The following is a 24,476-nucleotide window of genomic DNA, read 5'->3' as shown; positions in this document are numbered from 1 at the left end:
CTTTGCTTATTTCTCATAAACATCTAGTTATATAGATAACACTGTAGAAATCAATAGTATTCATAATTCCATAAATAAATAATAAAGAGTATTTTCTGTCAGTTAAGAGGGATGAGCAATGTTTTCAAGGCATTTAATTTGCTATGGGGGAAAGTATCCTAGCAAAACTAATCCATGATTTATAAATTCAATTTTCAGATTTGTGCTGAACAAGTTGGTGATAGTGCTGCAAGTAATCTCACCCTTTCCTGACTCCTACCAGGTGGTAAATTTTCAGAAAAAAAATTTATTCCAGAGAAAACATAGAGATCCATTTAAAGTACAGCCACTACAATCAAAGTACTTGCAAGCACTCACCCAGCTCAAAAACATACAAGTGGCAGGCCAGTTTAGCTACATGATAAACTGATTTTCTGTCACTGAGTACACTTTTCCTGGTGATTAAACCCTGCTAAGGAAGTTGTGTCAGCCAGGGAAAACCCTGACCTCTGTGTGTGCCTGTGGAGATGAGCACACAGAGCCCAGGACACAAACCACCAGCCCCACTTGCTCTCACCTGAGTGTGTGCAAAATACTCTGATTCCATTACTCAGACTTGCTCTGGATTTCTTAGAACTGTGCTAATCCCAGCTTGAACCCTGGGACACAGCAGTCTCTGAGCTGAGGCCAAATGCATTTCTAATGATTAGCAGATAAATTAGGGAAATACTGAGCCTATTAAAATGAACATACTCAGGAATGTAATTGGATAGTGAATTAAATCATTGCTTTCACACTGATTAAACCAATAAAACAGGATGATGGTGCGTGCTCTGAAAGTGTATTACCTGACATTTCATCATACAGTCTATCAGAAAACAAAGAAGAAAGAGTCACTAAGCTTTAGCAACAACATTCAGAACATTATGGCTATTTAAAAAACAGTCAATGTTCCCACTGTAAATACCTCAAAGTAAATTTTTACACTACCCAATGTGTAAATATTTACAATGGAAAGAAACTCACCTTTTCTTCATTCTCAATCATGACAAAACACATTTGTCTCATTCGCCTCCTCAGCTGAATCAAATCTTTTTGATAGTAGTATAACATGGCTACAAAAATCTACTTTGGGAAAAGATTTAGGTAAACAACTAAAGAGGATTACTTTTCAGGAAATACACTAGAGGTTTCCAACACTTTTTGTTTTCACTTGCAGTCTCTCCAAACAGGTTAAACTCCCAAGCAATAGGAAGCAAATAGCTTGTGTAGTATACTAAAACAGTGGTTCTGTGCTGGAGGGGGAGAAAATTAACAATATTTCAGTAAACTTTCTGTTCAGTATATTACTACATTGAGCCATTGTCAGTTTTATTCCAAGTTTGTGTCAAAAGGTGTATCTTAACAAAGTAAATGCCAGAGAGGCTGTTCTCATTCAAAAAAGGCAAAATAATGTCCAATTTCAATTAACTGTGAAGTAGGAATCTCAGGAATTACAGTAGGTGTGAGAATCTCGTGCCTGCGGTGTTAAAATACTCTCAGCAGTCACACCCCAAATGTCTTTGGGTTTTGTTTGTTCGAATTACCATGTAAGAGCTTAATGCTTTAGGACAACTGTCAGTGTGTCTGTTCTGGAGGGTGAACTGTGGGACTGGTGAGCTCTAACCAGGGCAGCTACACTTGGTTTGAGTGCTGTGAGGAGCAAAGCAAATCTCAAATGTCTGCCCTGCCTCCTGCGCCCTGCTCTCTGCAGAGCTGCCAGCCCTGAGTGGAGAACTGAAGCAGCATTTATAGGATGTGTCTTTTTTCAGACCCCAGGAGCCCTGAAGTGCTCGAGCTGATGCTCCACAGGCCTGCCCCAGCCTTGGAAACCATCCAGCAGCCCCAATGGAGAGATCAGGAGAGATTAATTTCATCTGCTGCTGGAGTCAAGTACGCTGCTGCAGGGCAGCACTTTTTGACCTCACCCTGGTAGGATTAGAGTGCTCCTGGTACCAGAGTTATTTCAACACAGAGAAAAGCTCCACTGCAGGTTTCAGAGCAGGCTGGCTGCTCTTGGCCTTCCTGTGGGTTTGTGGCTATCAGTTTATCAGCTCATTTGTAGCACTGAGGGCTCCTGGCAGGCGCTGCCAGCAGCAGGGCACGGGGGACAGCCAGTCTGGGGCAGTGCCACCAGCCCACAGTGCCACTCAGGGATGGGGACCCACCCAGGGATGAGACTTCCAAAGGATGTGCTGGAAACTCAGCTGGGCCTGATCAAGGAATCATCCTGAATGAGAAGGATGAGAAGGAATTATCCAAATGAGAGTGGAAGGCTCCAAGCAGTGTAATATGTTGGTTATTTCCAGCATCCAGGGGATATGTTATCCCTCAGATAGAAACTAAACCCATAAGAGGGGAAAGTTTTTTGGTAAAATCACCACAAACCAGAAAGGGTCCCTGTATCTTCAAAAGCAAAGCTATTTTCAGCCCAACAAAGAGAAGGATTTTGAATTCTCAGCTATAAATATTCAAAATATTCCACGAAGCACCTTGAGAACCCCTTGGACATGGCCAAAAGCCCAGGCCTTACAGCTATTCTTGTTCCTGTGACATCGACATCAGGTGTTTTTCTACAATTTTGCATAGAAACCTTTGCCTTGTCCTCCACAGCTTATGACCTGTGTAAGGTTTCTGAGAAACAATGCCACAGACAACAGTTTTCCCTGTAGCTTTCCTCCATTTTTATGCTTTATGGTTTGAATGTACTGAAGTAGACTTAAAAGTTTTATACCAGATCTATGATTCCATTACAGACATTTCTGCTCCTCTCAGTGCCAGTTACTTGCAGATGACAGTGTGTCTATCTGAATTCCTGCTGATAGTTACTTAAGAATGTAAAGCAACTTAATCAAACAACTATCCTTATAATCAAACCCACAGTAATCTCTGTAATTAGCTCTTTTTTTTTTTTTGTGTTTTTTTTTTTTTTTTCATAATAGAACAGCAAAAGACCAGGACTTCTCAGACAGTAAGAAGAATCAAGAACAGAAAATAAGATCAAATATCTTCGTTTTACCAACAATTTTTAGGCTCAGGGACCAGCAAGTCTGCGGAAAAGTCAATACACAGACTTGTGGGCACCATTATATAATTTCCTGTTGCTTTTCCAAGAATCCCATGATCATTTAATGTGGCACTTGCAGGAAATATATAAAAAGGAGTATTGAAGACAGAACTGCAGCAGTGTGATGACATCAATACAAATGCAAATATACACCATCCAGAGATTATTCCAAGAATGTTATTAAAAATAATCAGCTCTGTGAATTCTGGGAGCCCAGGATGGGTGTGCCAGAGTACCTCTTTGGGAGGCCACTGCCAGCAGAGTACAGAAGGCACAATCAATAAATGAGGCCATTCTTTTGAAGAAATGCTAAGTTTGATACATTACCAATACCTGAGGAACCACCCAGATCCTAGGAGGGAAAAGCAATTCTGAAATGAGTAAAAAACCACCTGAGGTTCCCAGAGGCCTGGGGAGACACCCATCTGTTCAGATGCAGCCAGCACAAAATATTCACCAAACATTCAGTTTTCCTTTGTGCCAATTATTCCATGGAGGAACAGCCAGAGGCCTGACACCTTCAGAGTTTTCCTTGCATTTGGGCATTGAGGAATGGCACCAGCATCTCACCCCAGCCCCAGGCAGGGGGGTCTAGGAGCCCTTTGTACCAGCCTGGCACTGCAGAAATGCCCCGGACAGCAAAGCAAGAGGGAGGACCAATATTTGCTGCAGTACAGAACAGCAGAAAGCAGAGTGGGAAATCCAGGCTGTTTTCATCGGGGTTTAATCTACCCCTGTGCTAGCCCAGCTCAAACTGTGTTAGTGTCAGCTGCTACTCTGAGATTTATTAAAAAGGAGTTTTAATGGCTCCTTCAAACAGTATCCTTTGTTTGGAAGAGGAAAGCACAGAATACTGATATTATGCCCAAATACACTTAAGACTCTAAAACGGGCTATGGGCAGTAGATTTATTAGAATCAACTATTAGCAACTTATTTTCAGTCTATGTCAAGCACTCAGTGGAGGGGAAGAGATCCCCCACCAAGTATTCAATTAGTAACAATGATCTCACAATATATTCCTTCTGCCTGGGACACTCATTACTCATAAAATACTCTGAATACTGGCCGAAAACACTGCTACCAAGTGTGAAATAAGGCAGAGAGAATAGGAAATAATAACAATAAAAAGAAGGACTTCTGAAAGTTATAAACCAATAAAAAGGAGTCTGAACATTATGAGGTAGAAAGCAGGAGGTGTTAGAGAAATGCCCACCTAGGAAAGGCCTCAGGCTTCTTTTCATGGCACCTATCCCAAAGAACTTGGAAATCCATAGGTTTTCTTTAGTATGTAGTAACTACATACTAAAATATCACAGGATGGATCAGGTACTGCAGTGCCCACCTTAGTGATTCTCAGAGGAAGGTGAGAAATTTGTGAAGGACAATTAAAGACAAAGAGAACGGTATCAAAACCTCTGCACAGGAGGAAGAATAGTCCTTTCAGAGTTTTACAATCCACCTGCAAATATACTCTAAACTCTGACAGGCTCCTCTGACAGCCAGAGGTGTCTGCAGGATGCACATGTCCAAGAATTCCCCACGGGCCCTAATCTCAGCTGCTTTCCAAGGAGCTCATTCTGCAAGCCTTAGAACAAATGTGCACCGACATCACACTGCCCTGGCATTTCCCTTCAGCTCTCCCTGCAGTCTGCCACAGTGTGTATCATCTCAAATAAAGTAAATAATGCTGTTCCTCTGATACCTGATGACTTCCACCTGATAACTGGAGAGGGCTCTGGCCATCAGGACTGGAAATGCATTTTCCTTTTGTCTCTGTCAGTGTTACGCCCCAATTTGTTTTTTCTGTCAAAGGCAGTCAGGGACTCAAGATGGCAATAGAGAGCTGGAAAACTCATATTCCAGCAAAGAGCTATAAATATCCCTTTTGTTGCTTAATGTGTTGTTAAACCACTTGCTAGAGAGGCCTTTAGTGTTAATCTGCCCATCAGTCTCTCAAAAATTCCCATCTAAAATTATCAACAAGTAGTTTGGTCAGTAGAGAATGTTTATTTGCAGTTGCACAACTCTCAGTTTGCAGAATATTATCTGCTTAAAACATAAGCAGACAGCCACAGTCTAGGAAAGCCAGGACTGTGAAAATTAATTCATAACCTTATTTTGCAGTAAATTTAGTGTTAGAAGATTTAGCAACATTTAGCATACTTTGGATATATCATATGCCTTATGGACAAATATGGTAATTTATTTTTTTTCAATGGCTATCAGTAAAACGTATGATTTTAGAAAGCAAGTGTGTATTTTTGCAAAGAAGAGGTTTCTAGTTCCCTGTGTGTGGAACCTCCCTGCAATACAACCTGGATGCAGGGTTTCTGCCTTGGCTTTGAGAATGCTGTGCAGAACTGCTCTGTGCTCCCTGCCAGCTGCTGCCTTCCATCCCAGAGGTGGCAGCCTGGAAATGATGAATGAACTAATTCATACAGTCTGCAGCTGAGTGTCAGAGATATACCTAATATACATTACACATGTCTGCATATAAGGACACAAACTAAATTTGGGTTACCAGCACTGAAAAGCCAAGGAATTGTACAATTATCACTTACCAATATTTCCCATGTTAAATACATCCAAAAAAAAGGTAACATTTTCTACAAGATTATCCTTAATCAGTCTTTATTCCTTGAAGATCTTGTAACAGTTTACCTCTTTCAGCCTAAGTGACTCTGCGTGCTGTGTGAGGGGCTGGGCCAGAGCTGATAAGGGTTTATCCCTTCACTTCTGTGGACTTCACATCAAGCCTACTGCCCCTGCTGGGAAACAAAAAAAAAATTTTTTTTTTAAATAGAAAAGGCTAATTTATGCCTAAGCTGCTGTTTCTGATCAGAGTAAATGTTGAAAGCTTTAAAGCTTTAAAGCTGATTACAAATTAAAATATCTGTGTCCCCAAATGCTTCCCTAACTTCAAACAATTGGCTGCTGAGCAGGAGCGGCAGGGACAGGTGTGCTGAGAACTGACACCTATTTCAAGATCAGAAGAGGGCACTAGGGCTTAAGTTATATTCAGCATAATCCCAGACAAAGAGAGAGGGGGGGAAAACCAGTGAAAAGTGTCAGAACGTTTCTTTTGTTATTCTACTGCTTCTCTCTCATAAAGTGAGAATACAGGCGGGGCTGGAGGCCCATGGGACCAGGATCTGTGGCAGCTCCAGCACAGCTCAAGGGGCAATTTCTGTCTCAAACATTTACAGGAGAGCTGCCAAGCTGTGGGACCCCACTCCCCACCCCACCCTGCTCGGGTCAGTCTTTGCCTGTTGTTCCTCTGCTGTGCAGGCAGCAGAGGCAAAGCCACCAGGGTGGCAGCTGCTCACAGGGACAGAGAGCTGCTCATCCACCCTGCTGAGCACCAGGGAGGGTCAGGGGATGCCCCTCACACAGCAAATTTTACACTGCAGCTGAACAGTGATAAAAAAGCCACACACGCCCCAACAAAAAGCCCCTTTGTGTCTTGTTCTACTCAGAGCCATGAAATAAAATAATTGCATTATGATTGTTACTAGCTGTTAAAGCTGATGTGGTGTTTTGAAGCAGCACAAGATGAATTTTCATTACACAGGACCCTGCCCCAGATTGTGCATGTCCTGTGCTAAGGGGGTGCATTCAGGCTGGTGTGGGAGCCACACAACACCATGCAGTTCTTATCAGCCAGCTCAGCTGCTTTATCTCCCTCTGCTGCCATTGCAGGGAGCATTACCTGGACAAAGAGAACCCAAGGTTTCTCTGAAACACCTTCTGAGTGAATATTTTTCTCCCCTTTGGCTCAAAGAGGATTTAAGAAGAATTGCACCACACAGTAGTTAAAATGGACATGTGAATATCCACTATGTATCAATAAATCCATGTAAATTTGAGTTGCAAGACATACAGACAGCTGTACTAGTTGGAGCCAAATTATCTTGTGTGATAAAAGATAAACACAGAAGACAGTAATAGGAGGGTAATCAACACTTCCCCAGGTGCCCTCTCCCAAGTCCCAGCAATTTCTGGCTCAGGGGCTTCAAGTCAGATGTTGTCTTTTTTAAACATTCCTGGGTAGATTTTTCATGTATGTATTTCTCCAGCTTCCTTTAGAGATGCAATAAAGACCCAGAAGGAAATGTAATGAATTAATTTTCCTGACGTTGGTTTCTGTTGTCACCAGAAAGAGCAGCCCCAGGATTCATCCTTACCCCACACAGAAGTCAGCCCATGCAAGGCTGCTGAGGAGCAGCCTGTTGGCTGCCATGGCTTAGAGACACAAGTTTTGTGTCTCTTCCTTAGTGCTGAACATAAAACACATCTGAACATCCCTCCTGAAAGTCCATATCCACCCAAACCACCCTAATGGAAACATTTGGCTTTAAGCTTCCAGGACTTGGAGAAATCAGAGGCCACAAAGCCCTTTCAGGGAAGGGGAAAAAAAAACAACCACCTTTAAAAATAAGAACCTTGAACACAATCACTGTTTAAAAATACATTTACCTCTTATTAAAATGGAAAAGTCAAGTACAGCATCAGCATTGGGACTGTAGAATTTGCAAAAGCAGGAGGACAGAGATGGATGTGTAGCAGCCTTCAGAGCACAGACAACAGCTGCCCTAAAACCAGTGTAGGGCCACTGCATTTTATCCTTCCTACTGGCCTTAACTGTAGCCTATATTGAAATATTGAAGGATTAATTTACCAGGAAATTTGCATCCTTAAGACTTTTTCTGCCAATTCTGTAAAATAATTATTGGATTCTATGCACCAAAGTACCTGAATAATGTACATGAGTTTTCAATACAGCTTGTATTATTGTTAGCTTGCAATATATGTACATGTAAACAATGTAAACAAAATATTTAAGAGGCATCTCACAGTGAGCAACAAATTATGCATCAAGTATTTATTATCTAGTGTATATTCCACTGTAGGCTGGAGGGGAAAAAATTGGCTTATGCATAGAAAAAAAGATATTCTGAATCCACTGAGAATAATTCAAATTGCATTTTATAAGAAGAAATTATGGGTACAAGAGACCATCTGTCTTTGGTTTTTTAAATGGTGCCTTTCAAAATGCAAGATCCCTAGCCTATTTTCTATTTAAAAAATAATAATTGTGTTGTACTAAAAATTGAGTGAGGAAAAGCTGAACTCCTCATGCTTCTTCTAAGATAGACAGGAACAGAAGGGGACTGGCACGTTTGTGTGCAAATCAGGAGCAACTTTATCAAAGAAATTATTAATTTGGGTAGAATGCAGAAAAAAAAAATTAAAAATCAGAGAACAAAACATTTGTATTTCTGAAGCAGCCTATGTTACAGCACCTCCCCACAGCCTGACCCTGCCAAAGCTCATCAGTGTGTTTCCCAATGTGTTTGAGGGTAGCAGGTCTCTGTAACTAAAGTCAGGTCTTCTAAGCTGACTTGATATTGCTCTGGCCTCTCCCTTTGACCAAGACTTTTAAATCTTATTCTTCAGCTTTGAGATCACCTTGCCCACTCTGACAAGTGTCTCTCCTGTTCCAGTGAGGAGTGCTAAAGCTTCTCTTCCCAAACCTTAGAAAAAGATACATGGCTGTAGCACAAATATCAGCATGAGAGAAATCCACACGGACCTGAGAGGAAAGGGATGGAAAGTCTGAATTACAGGGAGGAAAAGCTGCTGTATGTGCTGTGCAAGGGGCTTTCCCAGGAGACCTGGGCAGCCTCCGCTCTTCAGCTAGTGTAAACATGTGTGGATGCTGGATATTAATTACAAATCAACAACAGAACATGCAGAATTTCTAAAATATAAATTTGGTTCACAAGGAAGTCCTTGTTAGAATTTTTCTTACCTCCTTGTAATTGAATTGTGACACCACTGAGGTTTCCTTTACTGCTGTCCCAGGTTGGCTATCACTTCTCTCCAAAACAATCTCATTTTGGCTGTCTTTGCTTTTCAAACTCAAACAGCTGAGAGAAGAACCGAAAAATTCAGAGAATTATCGGAGAAACACAAACACTGTTGCCTTTCATCTAGTCCATCCCATGCTTACAGCACACTTGCCATATTTATCTGAGGACCAAAATAAGAGCCCATATCTAGCCAGATTGTCCTTGATGTCAGTGCTCTCACCTCAGAATTAGTCAGGTCACATGAACACATCACTGAAATAAATGGTCTTACTGGAGAATTGGTTCTTCACATGCAGAGTCACAGTCATGACAGCAGAGTCTGATTGCACGGATTAAAGGTTTGGTCTCCCACAGAGATCTAAAAAGGCAGCAACACCCACCAGAAATTTACTACAGTTATGATTCAGGATCTTGCCACCAACGTCTTGGAATGTCTGGATATTTTAGCAGAGACATTCCAGGGGGCATACACTGTCAGAAATATCCAAAGGATTTCCACTAGCTAAGAAAAAGGAAGAAAATACTTAAGGAGGGTATATTCCTGACTGCAGTCAAAATCACACTTGTGTAATTCTTAACATTTCGAAACTGGTCTCCCTACTCCACCAGTGTAAGGCTGGCCAGGAGAGAAGGATTCTTGATGGTACTTTAGGAGAAATGGAAGTTGAACTTGAAATGAAGCAGCTAATTTATGGCTAATGGCTGCTAATGATGGCAGCAAAATTGTGTGTTTATTGCAAACATTTAAAACTTCGAGGGCAGACATTCACAAAGGTGAGAGTCAATAGTGCCTTCATAAAGCTGGAAAGTAAAGACTTAAATGAGTATTAATGTTATGTTTAAAAGGGAAAAAACCAAAGTTATACTAATGCAGATGTAGAATAAGAAACACAGCAATTGAAAAAAAAATAATTAGGATAAAAAGTGTGGCAGTTTAGTGGGATTGATTTGCTCTTTGAAAGTCAATAATAAAAAATCACTGCTTTGAAAAGGAAGGACAGGTTCACTGAAAGGCAAATGTTCACTGAAAGGCAAATACTCATTACTTTTATTTTAAAAAGCATAAAAAATAATGAGGAAAAGTCAAAAGCTAGGGATGTATTTTGGGGGAATATGTCTTACCCTAGACATTAAATGGGAATAAAGACCACATGCTTTCAAATTAGGACTTTTAGAGACATGAGATATATAGTATGTATCTCTTGGAAAAGGGACAGTGATTTTATAGATCTCCCTTTAAATTTAGATCTTTGGTATTTTCAAGTATTGAATATACCATCAGGAAAGGTTAGGAGCAATGCGCCAGCTTTACTAATATCATCAGTTTCTATCTGATCAAGCCAGTAACAGATTGGACACAGATTGATCAGGATAAATTTGTATGGAGTTCAGCTCTCCCTGGAAGAAAGCACTACATGAAGTTAAACATGGTTTCATGGTATTGGGAAAAAATTATGAAAACAAAACAGAAAAGCAGAGAAATGCCTTGAGGCAATCAGAATTTGTAAATGAAGGAAGTGATAGAGATGGTGCAGGAATTGCCCTAACACCTAGCACAGAATCTTTTGGGCACACTGCTCCCACTTCTGGATTGATTGCTGGACATGGACCCATCATTATTGCCCAGGAAATCATCCCAGCCCTTACTAATGTCAGCAAAGGAGACACGAGGACATGACATGCTCCTTTGGGTATGAGTCTCCTCTCAGAGCACAGTGGGGGTTTGGACTGAGGTTTAATTCAGCCAGCTTGCACACAGCTCTCCCTAATAACCATCCAAATGGCCAGAGCATCCCAGGACGGTGCCTCTTTAATTATAAAAGATGCTTTTCTAAAGACAAAAGAGCTACCACCACCCACCCATTCCAAAATCCAAACCAGACTAGAATCTTGGAGAATTTACAACAAAATAAAACCATAACTCATGTTTAACAGATCAGTGCTCTGTCTTTTCAAGCTTTGTGTAGCAGCACATCATTCACTTCACCTTAATTTCACTATTCTATTATCGTTTGCACCACTGTAATTGTCTCTCTGAAAACAGATCCCAAAAAGATTCAGAAAAGCATCTCTCTGCCCAGTGTACTGTGCTTACTGATGTGAGTGGTTGAATAATTTACATGAGAGCTATCAAGATATTCTACAGCCAATTTGTAATCTTCTGTTTTCATGGTAGAGAAGGCAAACATTTTCATGAAAGAAGGCAAACTTATTTGACTGTATGAATTTTTAACTTGGGGGATGACAACTTTCCTTTTTGAAATGAAGAAAAATGCAGACCTCAAAAAAAAAAAAAAAAAAAAAGAACAGAAAAACCCTCACAGCTTCTGCTTCTCTGTGGAAGATATTGAGAACTATACTTTACACTGCAGTCACAAGTGTGCAGACCTGTTCCTCAGGCACAGCATACACAAAACCGTATTTGAGGTGATTGAATGGAAGAGTGCACAGGCTCACTCAATATGCTTCTTCCTTTAACCACAGAATTTACTGCTTGTAGCAACAGCTAAGAGAAAAATTTAAATTGTGGTTTTCACTGAAGTGCACCACTAACCAGCAACTCTGCCATAACAAAAACTGATTACATAAAGCCATAAAGCATTGCAGCATAACAATATACATAATTAAGAAATTAAAAAGTAATTAGGAAATCTCACCAAGACCTTGGTGGAATTAAGATAAACCTTTACAAATTGAGGAGCCAGCACTGAGACTGGAACAGTTTTCAGTGTGTAGGGCTGGGTTTTGTAAGGCAATGCTCATCCATAACTCAGGAAATATTTTTGGTGAGCCTCATGGGGCAGAGACAGCTCCTTCCACCCTCGGGCCATAGCTCTCAAGTTTCACATGCTAGTCACAATAACCATAAAGGACACTGTTTAAAAAATAAACCAAAATAATAATAATAAAAAAAGCAGCTCTATTTTCCCACCTCATATATTCCTGCAGTAACTCCCACAGTTCTGAAGGCATGGAAGAAATGGTAGTTTCCTACAGGAGAAACCTGATGTGCTAAAATAATATAACACAGACAATAACAGATAATAACAGATAATAAGTTACTCCTTAACTAAACATTAACATTTCCCTGCAGCCCCACGGGAGGCTGGCAGCACCAGTGCAAGTTACACATCAGAACTTGGATAAAATCACCACTTTTGTTTGGTCCCTAGAAGGAAAAGTCACCTTTTGAGAAAGGCAACAGTTCTTGCTTTACTGTGGTGGGTCTTTTTGATGCTGGTGAACAGAACATGAAAAATACTCCAGCAAGGCAAATCTGCTGAAGGTGCAAACCACTGCCAGACTAAACTGGAATTATCTGCGTGGCACTTGGGTTGATGTTTGTAACCAGATACTGTGGAAACACAAGTGAACTTGACCTTGCCCTTATCTTTGGACTTGCAAAACGATCTCGGCTGGAAACTTCCTCACATTTCCTTTCATGTGCCAGATCAAGACTGAGACCAATCAGATAAAGCAGCGTGCCTTGAAGGCTGCACTCGCAGCTGTCCAGACAGTTAACCTTAGCCACGGAAGAAAAAAAATAATCAAACAATCTGTTTTCTTTGCAGCCCTACAACTGCTGCATCACATGATGTGACACTAATTTCCCCACAGTGTATGCTTTGAAGCTGACAAGTGTTAAGCTGTGATTAAAAATTCCAGATGGATGCAAGTACCTGTCACTCAGACGGGTCCCTCTGTTGCACTGGTGACCACAGGAACCAGCAGGAATTCACCAGCCCATTTATGTGGAGGAAGGTGCTGCAGAGACTTTAATTAGAGGGTGCATCAGTTAACTTCCTCAGCAGAGACAGACTTGACTCACAATCAGCCTAAATGAAAAGCAGATAGTTTTTATATTATATTTAGGGTCAAGGATTATATGGTAGAAAAATAAAACCAAACTGAACAAACCCCCCTAAAATCACCACTGGAAATTTTGCACACTCCTCCCAGAACTCACAGGTCTATTTTGGTCTGTTTTATTACCTGGTTCAGGAAAATAGCTGTTTTATCAGCTAGTTTTCATTCTCCATGAAAAACCTCTACCAAAACACACTAATTATAATAAACAAACAAGAAGTGTAATTGGATAACTTCAGTACCTGCAGGGGAACTGTGCCTTTTGAAGTAACCTCATGTCAGACAAAAATGACAGCTCCTTCTAGACAGTAGTTCTTTCATAACTATGCTACAGCTAATTGTAAATGCTTTGAATATGCACTTACAATTAAATAAATATCTTGTGTCTTGTTAGCAGGACACAAGATTGAGATATTTTAGCTTCTTTGATGAATCACTCATTCCAAAACCTTTTTAGAGTAATGAATGCTTTTTAAGTAAAATGCAGCTGAACTGTAGAGGTTATTAAAGTGTACTAAACAGACATTCTAAACATTAAATACCAAGTGAACACACCAAGTAGGAACACTACAGATGATTTAAATCAAGAACCAAAAGCTAGAAAGTGAATAGAAAAATTCAAAACATTTTCAATAATAGTTACAGCAAATATTCAAAACAGTTGTTTAGTCTAGATTAAATCCTTATTTGGGACATATTAGACCAAAAATGCCTTCTGATGTTCGTGTGCTGGCTTTCTTTCATGAAGGAACAGGAGGAATGTGGGAGAGGAACAATGACATTTTCCTCTCAAACACTCACTTGCATGAGTAATTTTACCACATGAAGACTCCTGTTGAGTTTACCAGGACTATTTGTGTAAGAAGTTCCTCATGGGCAAGATTGTTCACAGGTCCTAGGCCATTAGAGGCTATTAACTCTGCTCCATGGTAATAACATTATTTACATGTTTATTCTCAATGAACAGTCCCAGTCATTAAGAGGAAGTAAGGGAAATATTTCACTGGACAATATATTTCTCAAAAGTACAGTTATTTAAATTGTAGGTTGTCAAAGCATTATCAAGAAAGGAGTTGATGAAAAGCAAATCAGAAGTATGAAAGTCACTTCCTTTTGTTTTCAAACTTTTTTTCCCCTGAAAATTGACCCAAAAGGAGGCAGAAAAGTCCCTGACACAGGAAACATCTATAAATTGTGAATACCCCTCCGATTATGCTGCAGAAGCTTCAAGTGCAAAACAGTTCCTTTTCCCTTTCCAATACCAAAAATGTTACAAAACAGATTCCTTTCCCTTGTTTTGATGTACAGAATTCCACATGGACTTTGATGAAAACAGGAGCTAAATAGTATAGCATTTTACTCTTACATTTGTAGAAAAAAAAAACTGCTTTCCACTGTCATAGCTATTTTCTTTTGTCATTATAAATACCCACAGTAATGGGGGCACAGGTTTCTCTACAGAGGATCTCTGGGTAGTGAGTGTGCTGGTGAATTCCAGGGTGCTTCCACAGCAGTGGAGGAAAAAAAACTCCTTGTAATCACACAGACCTCTGGGCCATTAAGAGATTTTCTTTTCCCCACACCTTTTTTGTTAAATTGGGAGAAGTCAATGATGGCATTGAATGCGTCCTTGGATTCCAGTATCCCTGTGCAATCACTACAGCTGTTTCCAAAACAGGAGGAGGACCTGTTTTGGAAACCTGGACCTCCAGCAGAGAGGACAGGATGGACTCAGAGTTATCCACCTCCTGTAACTTCTCTTGCCTTTGCCCATCTTGTTTTTTTGCCACTGAAAGTGGTAACTGTCCCACCCAAGAGCAATGGGCTCCAACATACAGAGTTATAACCATTAAGGACCACGCACGACAAGAAATTAATATCTTGTTAGAAACATGACACTGATACAAGGGCATTATAATCACTGAAAGATTTAAGGGGACATGATTATAGTAATTTATCTCCTGATGTGATTACAGTAATTTGTGTCTATTAAAATTAACCCACATTTTAAATCTCTTGCCGTGTTAACTTTTTTAAGGAAATGATATGCTTCAATTTAATGATGTGAAATTCACCCCAAGCACGCTACTTATTTCTTTTCAATTTTGTTGCACAGCTATAACACAACCACAAAACAAAAAGTACCAGATACAGAAAGATTAAGTTACCTCAATGGCATCAGAATGAAATTGTTGGTATTTATGGCAGTTTTAGTGATTTTTTTTTTTTTTTGAAGGCTCTTCTGCACAAGTGACATAACTGTTCTCTTCCCTGGACATCACCTGTCATAAACATTGCACTAAAGGGACAAATCAATATACCTTCAGTCCATATCAACATTTCCCTAGTCAGATTTTGCTTGTATGCCATTCAGATACATTTCCAAACTACAAGGGAGAGAGGATTTCTGATGAATAAACATATGGAGCAATTAAAATGAATGCCCATGGTGAAATCTTTCCAGGATAACAATAGATAAGCAAGAACAGATAAGCAATGCTCACACTTTGTGTGTTAAGAGGAATTTCAAATGAAGAATCACCCCAGCATCAGGTGGCAGATGTGCTGTTGCTGTTTTACAGCTGAGGAAGGCAAGTGGCAGCAACAGAGGCATTTGGAAGGAGGATGAAATGGTAACAGGGATAAAATAAGAGTAAGCACATCTTTTCAGATGCTAAAATGAAGCTCTCAGGAAGCTTCTTTTCCTTCTCTCTCCTGGTGACATGAGGGGTGTCCAAGCTGCCACGTGTCTATGCTAAAAATCTGGAAAAACAGTGTTGACCAACTCTTCAGTCCACTTTTACCCACTGGCTGGGGTTCAGCTGTTAATGCCATCCAAGCACTTTCTCCTGGACTTGAATTCTGGTTCCTACCTTTGGAGAAGGACGTGTGAGCAGTGGCAAGCACTTGGGTTGAATGATGAAGATAATAAAGGAAAATAACTAACAAACCCCAGAAGCGAGTAAGACGGAAAGGTCACAGATGAAACAGTGCCAAAGTAAAGTGAATTTGGCAGAGGAGAAAAGAGAGGGGTAGAAAAACAGCACCAAATTCAAATGATCCTGTGTTAGCACAACCTAGAGCACTGCCTTCCTGCCCAGCTCTCACAATCCAATGCTACTGATCTTCCCTAACTTCTAGCAGATTTCAGGCAGAGGAGAATCAGGTTCCAAGAAAACAAATGAAGTGCCAGAACTGTGATACCTATTTCTTTCTCCTTTCCCTCTTAAGTCTTCCTGGCCAGGCCTGAATTCCACCAATTCCCCATTAATCAACATTTTAATGCTCTGCATTTCCAGTAGCAAGCCAGAGCTAGCAGCATTTTTCCTTGTATCCTAAACTGGCATAGTTTCAAAACGTTGTGCCATAATTTCACAAACCAGGCTGGGGACACACTAAATTTGTATTTACTGTTGGCAGCAGTTTATACCAATGAGGCACTGTGTCAGGATGCTAAAATAGTTTTTAAAAATCCAGGAAAATGTTGTGTACAGCACACCTTCCAGTAGCAGGTTTCAAGCAACCCATGTGTAGCCCTGTTACACCTCTGTCTCATAAGAGCCAAACAACTTTGTTATAGGCTGATTGAACATCAAGAATGTCTGTATTTTTAATTTATATCTAAATCAAAAGGAGTATTTGATTCCAGATAAAGCATTAAATAAATGTACATAACTACTAAAGCAAATTACAGAAATTACGTGAGAACATGCAAGAAGGAAAGGCTGAGGGTTAGTCTATATAAAAATTCATGACAAATTGGCTGTTCTTTTAATTTTAAAAACACAGTTTTTCATTTGTCAATTTGATAAAATACATGTTTAAGAAACTTCACTCCAAACAGATATTGGTTTTTATAGCTCACTTTGCACAGTTCACACAAAAGATGTATGTGGTTTATATCATTATTTTTGGACACTTTCAAGGATTTCCTAAAATGCTTTAATAAATTGTTAAAAAATCAGGTTAGCCCCATTAGAAAAAAGAGCAGACAACCCAGTATTGATGAATTCCCAGGTGTTGGTTCAACACCCAACACCTCCAGCTTACTTTGAAAAGAACGTCCATGTTATTTTCTGTGTTCCCAGCTGCCCAGCTTCCCCTAATTCATCTTAGAATTTTGTGCTACTCTGTTTACATTATGTATGAAGGTAATACTTCCTCTAAATAAGAAAATTTGATTTCTTATGATGTATAAAGTAACAAGAAGAAAGTGGACCTAAACTAATAGCAGAGGATTTAATCACAGAAATCAAGCAAATATTATGGAACATATTTTACAAACAGGTAAATTGAACTGAATTGAGCAAGGTGATGGAATGAAGTAACAGCACACTTGGAAATCAAAGCAAGAAATGCTCTTTCATTATTTATTTGAACTCAGGCCACTGGATATAAGCTGCACACGTGTGACACTCTCCACTTCATGCAGATGTTTCTGACAAAGAGAGAGGCTTGTTGCTGTCCTGAGTTCATGTGTTGGGAGCTGACATTAAGCAAAGTCACTGCCCTTGCTGGAAATAACACACAACAGAAAAGGGCCATACCAACTCTAGATTAGCCCTGCTCCAACCTTTTGAAAGAAAAATGTTGTATTACCTTTGAAATTTAGATGAAAGAACATGCCTGCATGGTGAGAACTAACCCAGCAAAGAAGCTGCTCTGACTGGTTTTCTATTTTGTCAGCTGTTCAGCTATTGAAGGGCCGTGCTGCAGTATGTCACAGAATTTTAGTCGTCAAAATAAACAAGCACAAGAAGCCTGCAATACTGGGATAAATATTTTCTTCCCTTTTACTCTTTTAAACAACTGGTGACTGCTGTTTCTTGAAATAGCAACATACAGCATAAGAGAAGAAATTACCTCAAGCTTCATATTTTTCAAGATGTCTTCCCAGCTCTCCCAACTCTTCTGTGCAGAATCACAAATTCATTATTCTAGGACCCTTTTCCACTCCCACTATGAGACCAGTCAATGACAACAGCCTCACCATGCCAATGACTGTAAAAGGTTCAGAGTCTGTCTCTGAAAGAATGACTGACTAAACAATGACAAAGACAGAAAAAAATCCTATGAAGCTGCACTCACTTTCCCCCAAAAAGCCACATCAGAAGGAAGGAAGGAAGACAGCTTGACTGGATGCACTAAGGAATTCATTTAAATTTAAATTAAAACCTGATTATTGTCATAAAGCATTTGTATTTAGGAAATCCAATGATTAACTGAAGAGAAAGTCAAAAGAAATGAAGCATGGCTTACAATAGAACTGTGGAGGCAGCATGCTTTAGTTGACTTGAAATGCTGCTATCTCTGTGTAAAATTGTTGTAGGTTTTGATTGGGTTTTTCTTGGTTGTGTTTGTTTTGTGTTTTAGTTTTCAAAAGACTTAACCTCATGAATGGTATGTGAAAAGAAATTTCAGTGCCAATTATTTTCTGTAGCTTAATAAAAAATACATTCTTAATGCAGGTATCGCGTGTTTAATTTATTTTGAATATATAATGATGGAAATGCAGACAGAAAAATGGTTGTGCTTCTGCAGGCAGAAGGGAAATCAGCTAATGTCACTGCAATAGAATTTCTTCTACAGATTTCATCAACATTTCTGATCTATCTGCAGCTGCCTGAGCAGGTGGAACGTGTTTGAAATAAGAGCAGTATTAGCTTTGCAGTGCTATGTCTACAGATGTGAAATTCAGACATTGTCTCTGCTAATTTGCATGTGTCTGTATCATCACCAGTGATGCTACTAACATTTTGACTAAACCAATGAAATATTTGTCAGTGTTGTGTTAATATTATCTTTTATTAAAATAGTATTGACCATTCATTCATTTGGGATTTTTTTTAATGTTCTGTTGTTTTTTTTTAAGGAGCCTATGGACATTTATATAATATATAAAAAATAAATAATAAAGAAACAGTCTGGACATTTATATAATGAATTTCACTTCCAAGTGAGGCTGACCAATATTTTTCCCTGTCACTGCAAATGAGAAATAGGAACTCAAATCAGAACTCAGTCTCCAGAAAGATGAAATGACCAAGTACTAGAAGCCTGGAGGTGAAAAGTAATTGGAACAACAACTTCTGGGATGTATATAAAAGATACTGAAAGGGTCAAGTAGCATAGCAATTTCTAGTTGCTGTGATAACAAACAGCCATCATGATATAATTTTCACCCAGAAATTGACTTCTTTGATGGAATCATGAGCAGTTGCCATGGTTTTCTTAATTCCTACCTTTATACTAATGAACATATTATAATACACCAACATATCTATGTTTTATTGTATATTATAAATTCCCTAGCTTTTGTTGAAAGAGGCTGAGAAAAATCCTGTTGCAAGAAAGAGTGGAGAGGACTGGAAACAGATCACGTTCTTGTTCCAGGCAGCAAAAGTGTTTTGTGAGCCAAGGATGTCATTCACACTGAGACAGACCATGCTTACCTAAAATATTGCAGAGTTGGTGGTGATTTTGTGGATGATTGGTGCTTCTAGAGACAGCCTGGCTCAGCAATGTGCTACCTAGCAGAAATCCACTGCCCAGATTGAAGATGCTTCATGGAAGCTTCATGAAACCCACCCAGCAGCCAAGACTCTGAGAAGGTTCCCTCGCTGCAGTCCTTTGGGACTAACACTTGGGTGGATGAGGACACTGTGCCTGAGCCATTGCAGTCTGGGAAGGAGGAGACAACAGAAAGATTCACGAGGTGGAAAAGCAGCAACTCAATGCTGCTCAGACATCAGCAAAGATTTTGTGGTGTCAGGCATTGCAGGATGGTTGCACTGCAGTCAGAAAAAGCACCAAGATAGAATTACAATTGAAGGTGCAAAGACAGTGGTCAAATACTATAATTTCATTGGGTGGAAGCTGTCAAACATTCCTCTCTGAAATGACACAATACTGCATTCCTATATTTTAATTGTTGTGTTATATAATTACAATGCAATCCTTTGATTTCCACTGCTCCCAAAAAAGGACAATAAAAAAGCAGGCAGCAAGGTAATGAACAAACTTTTCTTAAAAAAAAAAAAAAAAAGTAGAGAGTCACAAGTTTAATAATATTATTTCCTCCTTGGCAATGACTCTACTCCACCTTTTTAATAAAAAGCAGAAGTGTTATAGAATATGTATGGAAAAAAAATCATCAGTGCCAAAGGAAAAGGGTTCCAGATAAGTAGCACTCCCAATTTAGCAAACTGTAAAGCCCAGAGTTATTTGAAGCTGAGACCTCACAGACAACAAGCAGCCTTCAAGTGCCAGCATTAGCCCATCTCCTCCTGCCCTGGCTGCCCTTTCTGGGGCTATTTCTGTAAATATAACAAGATATTAGATTGCCAAGATCACCAGTCAAAATGCTTCAGGTCCTGACATTACTAAGAGAACCATTTGGGCACAAACTTTCATCATTTAAATGTTTTGACCGTGAAGTCATGGGCAGCATCACACTGGGAGTCCTATTTATAGCTCTTGTGCTTCTCTGTAAGGTCTTGAATTAAAGGTAAAAGATTACTTCACTTCTTTTATACACAGTAGAAAACTTGTTGAAATAAAGTCAGTTCAGTTGAATTTTTAGAGCAAAAGGAAATCAGGCATTCAGAGTCCTGCCTTTTAACAGTGAAAGGAGCTTTTATTCTTTTTATAAATACTGTATTTTATATGAGGTTTATAAATACACTTGGCAAAGAAGTTGCAGCCAAATGTTAGCAATTTCATATCTTTCATTTAAAGGATATTGACCCAGTTGATTTGTAATTAATTGCAGGCTTTTTTCCCATTAGCTTATCGATTGAGGAGCCTGCAGTGCATTCCTGACTGCATTATAAATTACAGCTGTGCTTCCAGGGTACATTTGGTTGCAGTTAATTCAGATTGTCTACATTTTTCACGTTGTAAGAGTTACCTGCTCTACATCTTGCCAAACCATATCTCTTACAGTAGAGAACTACAGGTCCTTTGTTTTGGTAGATCTGCTTCTATTAGCAATAAATCCAATTTTCTGCTTATTCAGATTTAAGAATGCAACAGTGAAAACCAGAAATGCCTTCATTCTCATGCTCTCAAAAAAGGCCTCAGCCAAAGCTCGTGAAACCTTCTGGAGGTTTTCCATTGATTTCAGACAGCTTTGAATCAGTCTGATTCAAACCCAACTGAGTAGGTTGTTCCAAAAGTAGTAAAAAAGCCCCACACCTTCAAATCATTATTTTTTTAAAAATCCTTTACTGGAAGCTCAATAAACCTAGCAACAATATAAAAATTAAATCCTTCAATAAAATAAAACATCTAGGAAAGGGGTAAATTCCAATTGCGTTCAAAAAGGTGGAGGCATTAGAAAACAGCATTCGTATAAGCTTGTTTCTCAGTAAAGGCAATTTCCCTTACTAAAAACCCCAACCAAACAAAACTTGTGCTTAAACAGCACTTACCTGAATTCACAGTTGTGGAGTTCAGTAATATGCATTGGAGTTCTCATGTAATCCACAACCTGGACCATCTTTAGTGCCTATACAAAAGAGATACGAAACTAAAAAACAAAACCAGTAAGAAAATAAATAAAAAGAAAAGTAATTTAATCTAGATTATGTCTAGATTTTGGTAGGAGAGAACAGTATCTCACCCTAAATTTTGTTTAAGAACCAAGCCAAGAGCAGCTCTCATTGCAAAAAGTAGAGCCATTTCTTTTTCTGTTCCAGTTCTGCATGTTGCAGGCACAGATGTGTGTCCTGAGCAGCACCTCTGTCAGGCTCACTCTCAGCAGCCCATAATTCCATTTTAGTCATTTAGAAATAAGCTGCTTTCCCCAAAATGCATCTTCCTGGCAGTACAAACTCAACATCCTGAAAATGAAAGGAATTCTTAAGTACCTAAATTACTGACATGTTCAAGTCATTACCAAGAGGAAACATCTCTTGGAACACTGGAATTATGGTGCATTCTGGCAAACACTGTAGCACTGCATTTCCACCCAAAATGGGAAGGCTTCTGGGGCCAGTCACATTTTAGAGGTCCATCTTCTTTCTCTTGATCTTCACAGCAGGATTTCTACTAAAAACCCAACTATGGGGGAGAAACTGATGTCTTGCTTTTATAGAAAGGTTTTCCAACAAATGAGATGGAATTAAACTAGAGAGGATAAACCCATTCCAGCTGAAAAAAGCCTGCCTCAGAGAGGGTTTCTGTGCCAGCACAGGCTAAACCAGTTCCTAAAACAGAACACAGTTCAACACCAGAGAGTTGTTTTACATTTCTTTCAGAGTCTTTGCCAACAGAGCAGTATCAATTTAAAGACTCAGCTGCTCTGCTTCCTGGGCATCACATGAACATGAACACTGTTCAGCCTGGGCACAACTGCATGAGCAGGGAGAGGGTCCCCCATGTGCAAATTCCTTTTGAACTGACAAAAGTGCCCTTGCACCATGAGCACAGTCAAGCCCACTCACTGCTCACTCCTGCCAAGCACACACATGCAGCACGACCAGAAAAAAACTCATCTGCTCACACAAATCTGCCTGACAGGGATCAAACTCCCCATCAAACCTGGCCTGACACAGTCCTGCCAGCAAACATCTGTAGCAGAGACATGGCCTAAAAGTCACTGCTTTAAAGGGAAAGGCCACCAGCTGAGATTTGCTTTCTCTTTGATCTTTTTGAATGTTATATCAAAGCAATCCAAAGGGCCTCAGCTGAAGGGGTTGTTACTGCACTGAAAAGACAAAAACAGAAACACAAGAGGAGGTGAGGGATGAAGTACACACACAGAGCACCCTAAGCCTCCCAGAAATAAAGGGGGTTCTGGCTGTATTAACTTTATTGTGGGTGGCTGTCACTGGCTATCTAAAGACCAACCATGCTGCTTATGTAAGACCCAAAATGTCTGAATGCATCTGGCCAGGGATTACATGTCCATATGTGCAACCAAACCATTAATTAACTTATTTTTCTTCTGCCACTCATCAAATTTCTTTCAGAATGGGATCAGTTAAAATGTTTGCACAGATGGCAGCTCCAACAGCAAAGACTGAATACCACATACTGCAGACACACAATGTAAAACTGCCATGACACTGCATTATTTCAATCTATGCACCTAATTGTTTCAAGCCCTTGAAAAATGTTACTGTTTAAACCATAATTTATGAATGGTCTCAGAGTAATCTGTGGCTGCAGCCAGCACAAAGTCATTGATCAGGCTGGATCCATTCACCCTGTTTGGACAGAGGCTAACAAGCTGTGTGATGGGCTGCTGTGCAGGTTCTCAGCTCCCAAGTGGAAATTCCACCTGCTCACATCTGCTCCTTTTCCAATGCTCCAGCTGACATCAGACAAAGATGTGCTGAGATGTGTTCTCACACAGCCTAAAGCTACCTGAAATAAGGATTCTGGATGTCTGTGGATGTACACTCATTATCACACAGCAATTTCTGTTTACCTGTTTACCCTTGTCCCTTTCTCCAAGGCAAGCCAGCCAGACCCTGCAAGGATTGGTGACCTTGACACACATTAATTTGACAGAGCTCCCATGCCTGCTGTTATTCCCTGGAGGAAACAGATAGTACTGAGCAGAGCTCCTCAGGGCATGGGCTGTGTCTCATAGTGTCCTTGGAAAGCAAATCATTACCACTGCCAAAATAGTGAAAAAAGGGTGTTTTAGAAAATCAGTCACCAGACCTACTGGGTGTTTTCCCTTCCACAACACAAAGAAGGTTGAGACAAACCCCAGCTATCTCCTGAGAGCGGTAGAAACTCATAATCCATTAAAGCAAATACTTAGAAAAACAGAAATCCCCAAAGGAGTCCTCTTGTACACATTTATTAGCAAGACTAATCTTGGCCTCTTAACTCCCTGATTATGCTTTCGAGGAATAAGGAAGAGGGTTTTAGTTTTCTTGGCAGTCCCACTGCAAGCTGCCAAGATGAAGAACAAGTAAGAAAGGTCATTTCAATAGTTAAGCAAATGGCAGAAGCAGACTACTAAAAATTAAGACAGACATGATCTAAAATGAAATGTGCTGGACAGAATTAATTCCCCCCAGCAAACTAAAAAAAAAAGGCTGGTCCATATCCAGCTCACAACATTTTTTCTTCTGTTACATCCCATGTTACCTTCCATCTTTGCTCCTCAGCAGTCCAATATTGTCCCTGCCCCTGCTCTTGGCCATTCCCATTTATCCATGCCTGCCTCTGAAGCACAGGTACACACATTGACATCACACACAAACACCTCTCAGAAAACAGAGCTGGAGGTATCTCTGCACTGCCAGTCTCTCACCTTGCTCTGATCTATATCCTCGTGTTTGTTCCCAAAACCACTTTCTTCAAATCGACTTTGTGATGTGGACTCTTCATTAGAGAAACTAAACCAGGCTTATAGAGTCCTACACACCTGAGCTTTGATAAATTACTAGAGGCTAACTTGATTCATGCCTGGGAGTGAAATATCCTTAGATAGCTCATAACTAGTTATTTTTGTAATGAACTTTTTTATTTACAGCATCCCTACTGAAATCCTTGATGTTACACTCCTGTGCACAAGCAGCAAATATTTTTTTTCATTCACTGTTTTGGCACAGACAAGCTGACTAGCAGTTAGCAGCATTAAGGCAGGCTTCTCAGCTGTGTAACAGGTATTAAGATGAAATCACA

General features: G+C 39.8%; 1 protein-coding gene across 1 annotated transcript in view; it reads right to left on the bottom strand.

The window, feature by feature from the left end:
- Positions 1-24,476, bottom strand: part of TMC3 (transmembrane channel like 3) — a 270,584-nt gene that overhangs the window by 38,861 nt on the left and 207,247 nt on the right. Inside the window, exons 15-20 of the mRNA XM_064389310.1 lie at positions 21,451-21,670; positions 21,260-21,336; positions 19,280-19,508; positions 12,641-12,796; positions 11,893-11,972; positions 8,900-9,017 (exon numbers count right to left, since the gene is read on the bottom strand). The gene's annotated coding sequence lies outside the window, so the exon portion shown is untranslated. The remainder of the gene's footprint in view (positions 1-8,899; positions 9,018-11,892; positions 11,973-12,640; positions 12,797-19,279; positions 19,509-21,259; positions 21,337-21,450; positions 21,671-24,476) is intronic.

Source organism: Passer domesticus, chromosome 14 (assembly GCF_036417665.1).
Source record: "Passer domesticus isolate bPasDom1 chromosome 14, bPasDom1.hap1, whole genome shotgun sequence".
In the NCBI taxonomy this organism is placed as follows: domain Eukaryota; kingdom Metazoa; phylum Chordata; class Aves; order Passeriformes; family Passeridae; genus Passer; species Passer domesticus.
This window is presented reverse-complemented; position numbering and strand designations above follow the sequence as displayed.